At 45.8% G+C, this 14,489-nt stretch overlaps 1 pseudogene; it reads right to left on the bottom strand.

Annotated features, from left to right (window-relative positions):
* Nucleotides 1-2,752: 2,752 nt before the first annotated feature.
* On the bottom strand, nt 2,753-13,636 carry LOC138246932 (homeobox protein Hox-A2-like; annotated as a pseudogene).
* Nucleotides 13,637-14,489: the final 853 nt, after the last annotated feature.

Below are 14,489 nucleotides of genomic sequence, written 5' to 3'. Positions count from 1 at the left end.
TTTACAGCCGCGGTCAGAATCACAGAGGAAGCACCGCCAGCCTGTTGGCGGTGCTTCCGTGGTCGTTGACCCAGAATGACCCCCATAGTGTTTGTTTTTTGACCAAAAGTAGGTGATACCAGGAGCCAATAAATGTCCTGTAGCTTAAGTGATATTTCATCGTGTTCCAGCCAGGCAACAATTCCTATGGTATAATCTAATGGAGGAAAAATGGATGTGAAAGAAATGTATACATTTGTGAAATTTTCCAGGTTGAGGAATGGTGGTTATTTGTACAACTGTGAATTTGGGGTTATCCATACTGTTACATGATTCAAAGGGAATTTTGCAAAACATGTTCTTTCTTGTACGCTTGCTCACATTTAGAAAATAAAATGGACAGAAATCTAATTGACAATAATAAATGTTCTACTCTGTAGTTTCACAGTTCTTCCAATAAAAGCGGTACACCACTTATGTTACTGGGCTGATCACCCATAACAGGAAGTGTTGCAGAACACAGCGCAGCAGCATAAAAAAGTTGCCTTGCAAATTTGACCCAATCGAGGGATGTGGATAGTTGCAGTATTTGGGCTAGGCTCAGTTGCCAACAAGGGAAACCTGCCAAACCCAGAAATCAAGGGAGCCTAGGGTGGTATGATGTGCATGAATCCCACTAATGTTTCTTACCTGGACAACTCTGCAAACCTTAAACTTTGTTTAAAATTACACATTTTAAACACATTTCTAGTTGGGAAAGTTCCAGAACCTGTGAGAATCCATAAAGTTCCTACCCCCGGCGTTCTCAAACTTATTCTAATAAAACCTGTACCCCACCTGTGTTGCTGGGCCTATTGTCCAAGACAAGAAAGGTCCTATCTGCATTGAGGAGACATCCACATTTTTACCTTTCAGAGTGATCCAGTCTTGTGATGTGGATAGCTTTGGTATTTGGGCCAAGCACGACCACTACCAAAGGGAACCTACGAAACCCAGATTTGTATGAAAACTAGACACTAAGGAGAGTCTTGAGAGGTGTGACTTGTGTAGCTCCCTCTAACGTTGCTTAAACAGAATACCGTGCAAACCTCAAACCTTTGCTAAAGTCAACAATTTTACTCACATTTCCACAAGGAAAAGATCCAGAATTGGCAGGATCCACAAAATTCCTACCATCCAGCATTTCCGAAATTTCTCCCAATAAAAACAATACCCCATGTGTATGGCTAGGTTTATTACCTGCAACACAGTAGCGCCCAAAATGCAATGTGGAGACATGAACATATTTGCATTGCAAATTAATCCATTCTGGTGATGTGGGTAGATGTGGTATTTGGGTCTGGGCTCAGCCTTCACCAAGAGAAACCTACCAAACCAAGACATTTATGAAATCTAAACACCCAGGAGAGTCCAAGGTGGTGTGGTTTGTCTGGATATGACCATCTTTTTTTTCCCCAGGGCGTCCTGCAAACCTTAAACTTTTTATGAAAAATGTGCATTTTTCTTGCATTTCTGTGAGAGAAAGCTCCAGAATCTGCAGGGATCCACAGAATTCCTACCCCTCAGTGTTCACACACTTCTCCCAATAAAAATGGCACCTATGTGACCATATTAAGTCAATTCCTTGTATCTAGAGAGCTTTCAGCTCTCTTTTTTTGGGGGGAAGGGGGAGATTGGGGGGTAAAGACCCAACATGCCAACTGAGGCTAAGGCAGAAAGACTGTTTTGGGCTTTTGTGGTTGAGGCATGGCCTGATACCAAGGTGGGCCACCTCCATCCCTTCTTTTTTAATGGATATCCCTGTGGGCTAGTGGGAGTTCTGCCCCCTGAGGGTGGCAATTAGGGGTAACTCACTAAATCACCCAAAGGGATAGAAATTCTGCTCTTTTTTTGGGTGGGGCAGAAATTTGCTCTTGGCTTGGAGGCCGCTCCCCCCTCTCAAAAGAATGCCCCTCGTGTCTAGTGGGTGGATCCCTGCTTGGGGACCATCCTTCTTGGGTGATCCCCAAGCAGGTATTTACATGGGAGAAGTACTGCTGCAGTTCTTCTGCTGTTCTGTCTGTGCATGTGGGTCAGTCATGCCCATAGGCACTGATCAAAGTGAAACCAGTTGGTGCCGAATGGCGCCTACTGGTTTCACTTTCAGTGACTGTGATGTCAGTGTTTTGTGTGCGCTGTTCATCATAGTGATAAAAAAAACATAATGTTGAGACATGAGGGAAACTCTTTCATTGTGTCCCAGTATTATTTGTTTTAAGGAAATCCTCTGGTGCTTTCCCCAGACGGATTTTTAGTGCTCTTTATGACCCACTCAAGTCTAGCTCACAATAAAAGCAGTGCACTTGACATGAACAGGCTGTAAGGCACCTGTTAACTGGACAGAATAAGTAGCAGTTTTATCCCCTTTGGATGTTTGTGCTAGAGTCCTTGCAGCAGTGCTCCTAATCGCATATGGCTGTGTCCAACCTGTACCTAAACACAATGGATGAATCACAGCTGCGACCCCTGGCTTGCCCCTTGCGACTCCTGGCACTCCCTTTGCTACCCTTGACCTCAGAGGTGGCAAAATCAGTGCCTGAAACACAAGGTCAGCTTTTCCTTATGGACGTAGATTGTGGCTCTAATTTCCTGGTTTTCTGCCATGTATGTTGTATGCATGCTTGCCGGTGAGAGTGTGTTTTTATGTGAGAATGTGTGAATGTGTGTGTATTTCTGCTACACCTGGCCTTTTGATGAATTGACGCCCATGCTTATACCTCCATCGTATATGTCTCTAGTTAATTTCTGGAGGGCTGTGCGAAGAAGGCCAGTAACCCAGAGGTGGAGTCTGAGTGTGGCCTCCGTTCTGATGAAGAATTTCTTGGGAATTAGGTAGGGGGTATTCTGTAGGGCACAGACCATCCGTGGCAGTGTCATAATTTTGAACATCACTGCCCGGCCAAGGAGGGAGAGCGGCAAGGCTCTCCAGTGCTGTACATGTCACAAATCGTTCCAAGATAGCGGCCAGGTTTTTCTATAGAACAGTTGAGGGTCTTTCATTACAAATATACCCAGGTACTTGAACCCCATATTTTTCTTCACCATTTCTGTGACAAGAAGAACAGCATCAACAATATTCCATTTAATTGTTTTCCCGTTTGCCCTAACCACCTCACAGTCATTAGTTATCACATTGGGGTTTACTGCAAGACGGGATTTTAATAGTAAAAGGATTATAGTCACTTGAACAACTTTGGATAATTGGAAAGTTGTCAACAAATGCCCACAAATTGTGTGTGCTGAAAATATAATCAATTATACTGCATAAGCCTTTGTCTGTAAATGTCAGAGGTAAATTGGTAGCACCTGGGCATACGCCACTGGGAAAAATGAAATGATATTTTATAAAGAAATTATTAATTGCCTCTCCATAAAGATCTGCTCAGCCTCCTCTGCGGTAGCCACCATAACCACCCCAAAAGACCTGTTTGAGTGGCAGCATATAGAGGCGCGCATTGATGTCACCTACCCAGAGGTTGCTAGTATCCTCTTCTTAAATGTAAAAAAAGCCTCCAGATTTCCTTCAGTACGAGAATAGCGAGAACAGTGGATGATTTCTGGTGGTCATCCAAATTTTTATAACAATTATAAATTAGAATCTTACATTTGCTAGTTAGCACAAACAACAAAAATTGATAATGAGGAGAATCCAGATAGCCCTTTGTGGCTTTTCCAGGGAAGTCTGTTGCTATTAATATTGCTAGACCCCACCTTAACCTGCCCAAAAGTGGCAGAGAGGCTGAAGTGCAATAAGATGTATAGCTGTCTACTTAAATGTACTAATTGCCAGGTTTCTTGTAAGTGAATTCTGAATAAAATTCACTTAGTTTGGATTATCTTGTTTCAATCTAATCCCAGCCATATTACAGAAGATTGATTTGAGTGATCCCCAAAACCAATAATTAAATCAGAAGCTTCCGGAGTAATTATAGTGCTCAATTGAGACTTGGAAAGTAATAAGAGGGAGACTCAAATGGAACCTCTGCAGATACAAATCTCGCATTAGTTTGCTCCATGGCCAGACTAATATGTCCATTTTTGGGATTCCAATCTGCTTAATGAAAGACATATATTTGAGATCTGGAGAGTAAGGGGGTCATTACAACCCTGGCGGTCGGTGTTAAACCGGCGGTAAGACCGCCAACAGGCTGGCGGTCTTACTTTGGGGAATTATGACCATGGCGGTTACCGCCATGGTCATCCGCCGGTTCTCCGTTCCGCCCACCAGGGCGGAGACGACCGCCGAGCTGGAGACCTGGGTCTCCAGCCCGGCGTCCGTCACTATACCGCTGGCGGTATTTTGACCCGGCTTACCGCCGCGGTTTTCCAGCAGTCTGAACCGCCATGAAAACCATGGCGGTAAGCACTATCAGTGCCAGGAAATTCACTGATAGGGGTCTCTTCCACCCCCCACACCCACCCCGACTCCCTCCCCTACACCCCCCACCACCCCTGCCACCCCCCAAAGGTGTCAGGGCCCCCCTCCCCACCCCGACCCCCAACATCACATCACCCATACCCACACGACACGCACGCAGGCACCACCTACACACTCTCACGCACACACACTCAAACATACACGCACACATCCATACAGAAATACCCACATACATACACGCACTCATTCCCATACACACAACACCCCCGCAGGCATCCATTCACTCACACACCCCCTCTACATACACAGACGCACACCCCCATGCACCCACACAAAACCCCCCCACCCCCCTCACGGACGATCGACTTACCTGGTCCGACGATCCTCCGGGAGGGGACGGGAGCCATGGGGGCAGCTCCGCCAACACCACAACGCCAACAGAACACCGCCACGGTGAATCACTGGACGTGATTCGCTGGGCGGTGTTCTGTTGGCGTGGCGGTGGAGCAACCTCCACTTCCCCACCTCCCGCCAGTATGGCTGTTGGCGGCTCTCCGTCGGAACAAGGACGGAGAGCAGCCAACGGTCATAATAGGCCGAGCGGAAGACCGCCACCACTGGTGGTCTTCAGCACGGCGGTACCTCGGCGGTCTGGCGAAAAGACCGCCGAGGTCGTAATGACCCCCTAAAATTCTTGTTGTCGGAGTTGTGTAATCTAACAGCATTAGGTGCAGCTGATGGAATACCATGACGGTAGCGTGTAGCAATATTATTAGATGTATAAACATAAGTAGAATATGGGGAACCCGCTACTCATCAAACTCAAAAGTGACAGTTGTCCCGCCCTGGATGTGGCATCCCATCCATTACCGGGACTTCCGGTCCCCCTGAGAGCCCACCCTGGAACTGACATAGGTGTAGGTGAGTCATGTGGGTTGTGACATCATGTGATCACGTGTTAGTCATGTGCCAGGGTCCTTGCCCAGTGGCTGCCCTGCAGGTGTACGCCATGTTTCTGCGCCTAAGAGAACATGGGCATGTTCAGGCTGTCACAGCCATGCGGCTGTAGTGTGCCTCATCAGAGGGAGGAGCAGTAAAAATACACAGCCCCACTCACCCTCCCCGAAAGTTGCATAACCTAGAGAGTTGTTCAAAGGTGCTTTTAAAAAAAAAAAAACACGTATAGAAAGGGTCAGCGAGGCCATAGAGCATGACCTTCAAAAACACAAGTCATTGTTGTCTTGAGAAGGGAAACTGTGTGTAAGGGGAAGATAAGTGAGGCCCGACGGTCCAATAGGGGGTCTTCATTCCGATACATATTTTCTATAGGAGTTGCTGCTCACCACCCCTATTATCTTATCTGGACTGCTTGTTACTACTTACGTCAAACAATGAACTTTCAACCTCTGTTTTGTTTTTGCATGTCACAGGCCTCAAACATGATTAGCAGATGTCAAAGTATGAAGCGACAACCCAGAGTGACACAATCAACTGTTGAAGCATCCCAATGCTATTAAATGAAACCCCCAAATGCAGATGCTTGCTCCAATCTTCCCACGAGAGGGCTCAAACATGATTAGCAGATGTCAAAGTACAAAGTGAGAACCCAGGGTGAAACAATCAATGGTTGAAGCACCCCAATGCTATGAAATGAAACCCCAAACACATATTTCTGCACCCACCCTTACAAAGTGAGGCCTGTGCATAATTAGCAGGCTGTAACAAGTATTAAAAAAACCCTCAGGGATCATACACACAACAGTACATTATTTGGGTGCGTATACTGTGTCCCTTGTATATGTCCATTATCTGTTCTCGAATGTTTACAGCGTGAGTGGGTGTGTGTATATTATGTGCACATATTATGTGCTTGTATGTGTGCACGTTACATGTGTTTATGTTTACATTATGTGTGTGCTTTTTATGTGCATGTTTGAGTGTGTATCTTCTGACTGTGCGTCGTGTATGCCTGTATGTTTTGGGTGTGCTTGTAATGCTTTTGTGTACCTTATGCATGTTTGTATGGCTTGTAATGTGTCCACACTATGCATATATATAGCTGTTCCTACATATGAAAGCGTTTGAAAGCATAAGCATGTCTATGTGATGTGGATATATACTAGAATACGTATACATTTTATAATTAAATATCAATTAAGAATACAAGTGCATGTTGGCAAATTAAAAGGCGTCTTGCTCAACAAGAGGTACATTTTAGTGACTTAGAAAACATATGCAAAACTCTAAAGAGTTATTTGCACAATATCGCCATGTTTGTTTTCAGGGGTGCAGAGGACCTTGGAGTTTCAGCTGCTAAGCAAGCTGTTTTTTGTGCTTAGAATGTCTGGGAAAGAAGCCACTGGTCCCTGGGGAGGGCCGAACTGGCTGCACACCCTGAGGAAAGGCAGTGCATGCAAAATAATTAGTGGGCGTCCTACTTAATCATATGTTCGGGGTACGGGATGGTTTTAAAGTTAAAGCTCTCAGAATCACGAGAACCCGCATCAGACTCACTCACATGACGTCTTTCGCTAAATGAACATTAGGAAACTTTTGTTTTCCTGCTTTTAGGTCGGTTTGAGGAAGGACCTGTTAGTAACAGTAAAAAAATACCGAACTTGTTCAGCAGACATTATTTGAACCCCTCCCTGGAGGACCATAGACCTTTCAAAAACTCTAAATATAGAGCCACAGTCACTGAAGTAAAAACTTGGTTTATGCTTGTCCTTTGTTTATTGTATGAGGTTTACAATAGTTTAGGCACTTAGGGCCCGATTTATGAAAAGTTTGTGCCGCATTTGCGTAATTTTTTAACGCAAAAGTGGCGAAAACTAAATTCTATTTAGTAAGTTTGCGCCATTTTTGTGTAAAAAAAAATGACGCAAAGGTGGCGTTAGATTTTCATAAATCAGGCCCTTACTATCTACTTCCCTTGGGTTTTAAAGATTGTCTTACCTCTATTTACAAAATAACCTCACCTGTTGTGTGCAGGATTAAACATCTTCAGAGTCCCATTTACAAGGCCACACCAAAATATAAAATTGCTGTAATACAACATTTTTTTAAAACGTTTAAGATACTTGTCTGTTTTTGCTGGAAAGCAGATAATTCTGAACTCAGTGAATGTGTGGTGTGGTGTGGTAGAAGTAGAATTTCTGATGGAAAGTACGTCTTTTTTTCTCCCCTTGTAGTGATTTCAGTAGGGGCTTGTGAGTGGGGAGGTGAAAAAAAATTGGAAAAGACCTACTTGTAGCAAACCTTACTTTATTAAAATACTTTCACAATGCTTCCTAACGTGGTTCTAAATAAAATTAAAAAATATCCACTTTCATCCCTGTCTCATGTGTTGCTATCAGACATTTGCTCAGAAGGTGGTGACTTGAGACTGACAGAAATAGAAATATAAAATCGCAAAAAAGCATTGCTAGCTCTGAAACAGACATCATGAATCAAAAAGTACTGACCAGCAACAGAAGAAGAAAAAACACTCCTTGAAAAAACAAGGCATAACCCGTTACTAAGGGTTCCCGTGAGTTGCTGTAGGAGGCTGGACTGGCTTGTAGTGGGTACCAAGGGGTACTTACACTCTGTACCAGGACCAGTTATCCCTTATTAGTGTAGAAGAGGTGTTTCTAGCAGCTTAGGCTGATAGAAGGCAGCTATGGAGAGCAGCTTAGGCTGAACTAGGAGACATGCAAAGCTCCTACTATACCACTGGTGTCATATGCACAATATCATAAGAAAACACAATACACAGATACACTAAAAATAAAGGTACTTTATTTTTATGACAATATGCCAAAAGTATCTCAGTGAGTACCCTCAGTATGAGGATAGCAAATATACACAAGATATATCTACACAATACCAAAAATATGCAGTAATAGCAAAAAGGAAGTAATGGAAGCAATGTACAGTCACAATAGATTGCAATAGGAGCACATAGGTATAGGGGCAACACAAACCATATACTCCAAAAGTGGAATGCGAATCACGAATGGACCCCAAACCTATGTGAGCTTGTAGAGGGTCGCTGGGACTGTAAGAAAACAGTGAAGGTTAGAAAAATAGCCCACCCCAAGACCCTGAAAATTAGGTGTAAAGTGCACCTATATTCCCCAGAGAGCACAGAAGCCGTGATAGGGGAATTCTGCAAGGAAGACCAACACCAGCAATGCAACAAAAGTGGATTTCCGGACAAGAGTACCTGTGGGACAAGGGGACCAAGTCCAAGAGTCGCGACAAAGTCGAGGTTGGGCAGATGCCCAGGAAATGCCAGCTGAGGGTGCAAAGAAGCTGCCACCGGATGGTAGAAGCTGTGGATTCTGCAAGAACGAAGAGGACTAGGAACTTCCCCTTTGGAGAATGGATGTCCCACGTCGTGAAGAAGCTTGCAGAGGTGTTCCCACGCAGAAAGACTGCAAACAAGCCTTGTTAGCTGCAAGGGTCGCAGTTAGGGTTTTTGGATGCTGCTGTGGCCCAGGAGGGACCAGGATGTCGCCAATTGCGTGAAGAGACAGAGGGGGTGCCCAGTAAGATAGAGAGCCCTCACAGAAGCAGGCAGCACCTGCAGAAGTGCTGGAAAAGGCACTACGAAGAGGAGTGAACCGGAGCTCACCCGAAGTCACAAAAGGAGATCCCACAACGCCGGAGGACAACTCAGGAGGTTGTGCACTGCAGGTTAGAGTGTCGGGGACCCAGGCTTGGCTGTGCACAAAGGAAATCCTGGAAGAGTGCACAGGAGCCGGAGCAGCTGCAAATCACATGGTACCCAGCAATGCAGTCTAGCGTGGGGAGGCAAGGACTTACCTCCACCAAACTTGGACTGAAGAGTCACTGGACTGTGGGAGTCACTTGGACAGAGTTGCTGAGTTCCAGGGACCACGCTCGTCATGCTGAGAGGGGACCCAGAGGACCGGTGATGCAGTTCTTTTGGTGCCTGCGGTTGCAGGGGGAGGATTCCGCCATCCCACAGGAGATTTCTTCGGAGCTTCTAGTGCAGAGAGGAGGCAGACTACCCCCACAGCATGCACCACCAGGAAAACAGTCGAGAAGGCGGCAGGATCAGCGATACAAGGTTGCAGTAGTCGTCTTTGCTACTTTGTTGCGGTTTTGCAGGCTTCCTGAGCAGTCAGCGGTTGATTCCTTGGCAGAAGGTGAAGAGAGAGATGCAGAGGAACTCTGATGAGCTCTTGCATTCGTTATCTAAAGAATTCCCCAAAGCAGAGACCCTAAATAGCCAGAAAAGGAGGTTTGGCTACCTAGGAAGGAGGATAGGCTAGCAACACAGGTAAGAGCCTATCAGAAGGAGTCTCTGACATCACCTGCTGGCACTGGCCACTCAGAGCAGTCCAGTGTGCCAGCAGCACCTCTGTTTCCAAGATGGAAGAGGTCTGGAGCACACTGGAGGATTTCAGGGCACCTCCCCTGGGAGGTGCAGGTCAGGGGAGTGGTCACTCCCCTTTCCTTTGTCCAGTTTCGCGCCAGAGCAGGGCTGGGGGATCCCTGAACCGGTGTAGACTGGCTTATGCAGAGATGGGCACCATCTGTGCCCATCAAAGCATTTCCAGAGGCTGGGGGAGGCTACTCCTCCCCAGCCCTGACACCTTTTTCCAAAGGGAGAGGGTGTAACACCCTCTCTCTGAGGAAGTCCTTTGTTCTGCCTTCCTGGGCCAAGCCTGGCTGGACCCCAGGAGGGCAGAAACCTGTCTGAGGGGTTGTCAGCAGCAGCAGCTGCAGTGAAACCCCGGGAAAGGTAGTTTGGCAGTACCCGGGTCTGTGCTAGAGACTCTGGGGATCATGGAATTGTCTCCCCAATGCCATTGACAATTCCATGATCTTAGACATGTTACATGGCCATGTTCGGAGTTACCATTGTGACGCTATACATAGGTAGTGACCTATGTATAGTGCACGCGTGTAATGGTGTCCCCGCACTCACAAAGTACGGGGAATTTGCCCTGAACAATGTGGGGGCACCTTGGCTAGTGCCAGGGTGCCCACACACTAAGTAACTTAGCACCCAACCTTTACCAGGTAAAGGTTAGACATATAGGTGACTTATAAGTTACTTAAGTGCAGTGGTAAATGGCTGTGAAATAACGTGGGTGTTATTTCACTCAGGCTGCAGTGGCAGGCCTGTGTAAGAATTGTCATAGCTGCCTATGGGTGGCAAAAGAAATGCTGCAGGCCATAGGGATCTCCTGGAACCCCAATACCCTGGGTACCTCAGTACCATATACAAGGGAATTATAAGGGTGTTCCAGTATGCCAATGTGAATTGGTGAAATTGGTCACTAGCCTGTTAGTGACAATTTGGAAAGCAAAGAGAGAGCATAACCACTGAGGTTCTGGTTAGCAGAGCCTCAGTGAGACAGTTAGTCATCACACAGGGAACACATACAGGGCACACTTATGAGCACTGGGGTCCTGGCTGGCAGGGTCCCAGTGACACATACAACTAAAACAACATATATACAGTGAAATATGGGGGTAACATGCCAGGCAAGATGGTACTTTCCTACAGTTGCTCACACAGTAAGTCAGATACTGCAAGTCGATGGTGGTAAAAGTGTCTGTGAAAAAGTTAAAACTGTCGGCTGAGATGTCCACGGTGCCTTCGAGGGAGTTCGACAGGTTCGGGGAGACTGCCCCTGAAAGTTGCTGGCAGACGTTCCAAGGAGAACGCATTGAAGTCCTGCAAGGATAGCACATTCAGGGCCTCTGGACTGCCACTGTCTAGGCCAGCTGCGCAGTTCTGCGCCATTATGGTCAGGACGTGAGAAATGTTTCCGATGTTTCTCCTGGCGATTAAAGTCGATGAAGGGTAGCTCTGGGAGCCGCAATGTGCCCGTTCTGGGACAATTGTTGCTGCTGGGGGGAGCGAGTTCTGCTGGAAGGTGTAGCCCTCCTGCTCCAAAAGGGTGCCCGCCACGCTGCTCAGGGCTTGCTCAAAGAGGGATTTCTCGTCCTCATCCTCCCTCCTCCCTCCTCCCTCCTCCAGTCCTTTGCCTTTGCCCACCCTGTTCTGCTTCTCCTTGCACTGGGTCTCAGTGCTTTAAATGGAAAAAATAGAAGTGCAGGTACTCTGTAATAGCGTACCTGATTGTTTCTGAGAAGTGCCGGTACTCTCCAATTAAAAGTATTACGTTTTTCTTGAGATATGACGATACTATCCCTTTCAAAAATAAAAAAGTGCCGGTACTCAGTACCGGACCATTTAAAGCACTGCTGGGTCTGGCGCTTGCGCTTCATGTGGCGGTTTTGGAATCAAACCTTTACCTGCTGATCGGTCAGGTCCATCAGGGCGGCAATCTCTACCCTCCTTGGCCGGCAGAGGTACTTGTTGAAGTGTAACTCTTTCTACAGCTCCAGGAGCTGCGTGTTGGTTTAGGCAGTCTGCAGCAGCCCTCGATCCAGCGTTGCTGTTGTTCTGTATGGCCAGGGCCTTGGTAAGACCACAAGGTTCAATTATTGTGCACGGAGGTGACAAGGCTCATTTAGAGGACCATCCCTGCATGACATAAAGTCTAACCTAAACCTCAAAAGGGCGTTTGAAACAAATACACAAGATTACAGGGACCCCCTGCAGTGCGAGCACCCAAGCGCTAAGATAAGACAAGTCTCCACCACAGTTTTGGCGGGTTATTTGGTGTCTTAGTTGAAGAGGCTGGAACAACAAAGTTTTACAGCCAGCCTTAGTAGCAACCAGTTGTTTGTCACATGAAGTTTTAAACCAGCTGCTGCCTTTGTCTGGAAATGCAGCTTTATTTGTTGGCATTTGAAAGTTAGCAATAGAACAGAATACACTATCATAAGCAACATAAGCTTTAAAACGTAAAGGCAGAGCAGTCAAAACAGAATGCAAGACCCCCATAGTACAGTAACATAACATTTGAATAATGTCATACAAAAACACAGCAGCACAAAAAACATAACGCATCACCACCACAACAAAATGCCACACAATATGCCCAAAATTTCATGTCACACATATCCCCTCCAGAGGCCTTGGCTTTTAAAAAAAATAATAGTAAAAGGTGATTGCACCTAACAGTGCCACACGGCCATCTCCAGCCTCATCCTCCTGCAGAAAAGGGACCTGGCGACGTAAGGCAAGGTTGTGCAACATACAGCATGCCACGATGATCTGGCAGATCTTCTTGGGTGAGTAGTACAGGGATCCACCTGTTAGATGGAGGCAACGAAACCTGGCCTTCAGGAGGCCAAAGGTCCTCTTTATAATTCTTCTTGTTTACCCATGCATCTCATTGTAACGTTCCTCTGCCCTTGTCCTGGGATTCCTCACAGGGGTCAGTAGCCATGAAAGGTTGGGGTAACCAGAGTCACCTGCAAATATCGAGGGACAACTGTTAGCTACACACCAACCCTTAGGGCCCACACCATACCCATACCCTAACATATACTGGGTTGGAACAAGGGCTCAACTATTAGCAACACCCTGTGCCTCTGGAGTTGGCCCATCACATTTGGGATGCTGCTATTCCTCAGGATAAAGGCATCATGCACCGACCCAGGATATTTAGCATTGACGTGGGAGATGTACTGGTCTGCCAGGCACACCATCTGCACATTCATCGAGTGAAAGCTCTTTCGATTTCTGAAGATCTGTTCATTTCACCGGGCGGTGGGGACAAATGCAATATGTGTACCATCAATTGCCCCAAAAATGTTGGGGATATGTCTCATTGCATAGAAATCAGCTTTCACTGTGGCCAAATCCTCTATCTGAGGAAAAACAAAGTAGCTGCGCATGTGTTTAATTTGGGCAGACAGCACTCTGGTCAGCACTATTGAGAACATTGTGTCAACACCAGGGCAGTGCGCGCTCTATTGGCGACTAGAATGCAAAAACCCAGCACTCTCAAAACAATGTAATTTATGCATTGTGCTGATATGTTGTTGTTTAACCTTTTGCATTGCAGAGTTCAATCCTGAAGACTTATTTTTAATGTGCTTACAAATGCTGTTCATTTGCAATGTATTGCTGCAGGCTTTCAGAGTGTGTTAGGGTGTGGTCCCGTTCCAGGGCCTTCTAGAGGCTTTGCCTGCAACATGCCTGGGTGTGGTTGTGGGCTGGGCCAAGACTCTATAAAAAGGAGCCAGCCCAGCTCCAAGTGCTCACTATTCAGAGATCCCGGTGCAGAGCAGCAGCTATTTCCTCAGCTCCTGTACCGGTGGCCTGTTTGATCTTCCAGACATCTGACTTTCATTCTTCATTTGGAGATCCTTGTTCTGGGCGGTAAGACGGTGGTTGGGCTGGCCTCCCGACGCCATTATCGAGAACTCTCATGTTCTTGGGCCTAATTCTTTTATGATTTGACAGAGTACTTTGCGCATGTGAAATATGCGCTTGAGTGTTTGTGACATTTGCAGGGTGACTTGCGAATCGGCAAGACGCGCGATTCGCTTCATGATAATTTAATCTTGTTATTCATTGCGCGCTACCATTTCTTGACAGTTGCATGGTGGTTTAAGAATCGGCAAGACGCGCGACTCGTTTTATGATGTTTTAACTTTGTTGTTCATTGCGCGCTACCATTTCTTGACATTTACATGGTGGCTTAAGAATCGGCAAAAGACGCGCGATTCGTTTAATTGTACTTTGATCTTGTTATTCATTGTGAGCTGTTATTTCTTAGCATTTACATTGTGGTTTACGAATCGGCAAGACGCGCAATTCGTTTAATGATGATTTGACTTTGATATTCATTGTGTACTACCATTTCTTGGCTTTTTACATGGTGATACTCGAATCGGCAAGACGCACAATTCTCTCCTCAAGTTTAATTCATGTTGTTTATTGTATGCCACTATTCTAAGATATTTATCATGTAATATTCGAGTTGACAAGTTTTATTATTTGTTTTTCCTGAATCCATATTGTGTTATTCATGGTGCACAATCCTTTTATGGTGTTTACTATATACATATATATATAAATCTACAATATGCACAATTTGTGTTGAAACATTTTAAGAGTACACAGAAGATCAGAGTTTCTAGATGCAATATTGTATGGTCCTAGCATGCATTCTCAAAAAAGGATTTATATGAATGGTTTAAAATTTAG

Source organism: Pleurodeles waltl, chromosome 7, assembly GCF_031143425.1.
Source record: "Pleurodeles waltl isolate 20211129_DDA chromosome 7, aPleWal1.hap1.20221129, whole genome shotgun sequence".
Classification (NCBI taxonomy): domain Eukaryota; kingdom Metazoa; phylum Chordata; class Amphibia; order Caudata; family Salamandridae; genus Pleurodeles; species Pleurodeles waltl.
Note: the sequence above shows the minus strand (reverse complement) of the source record. Positions and strands in the feature narration are given on the sequence as shown.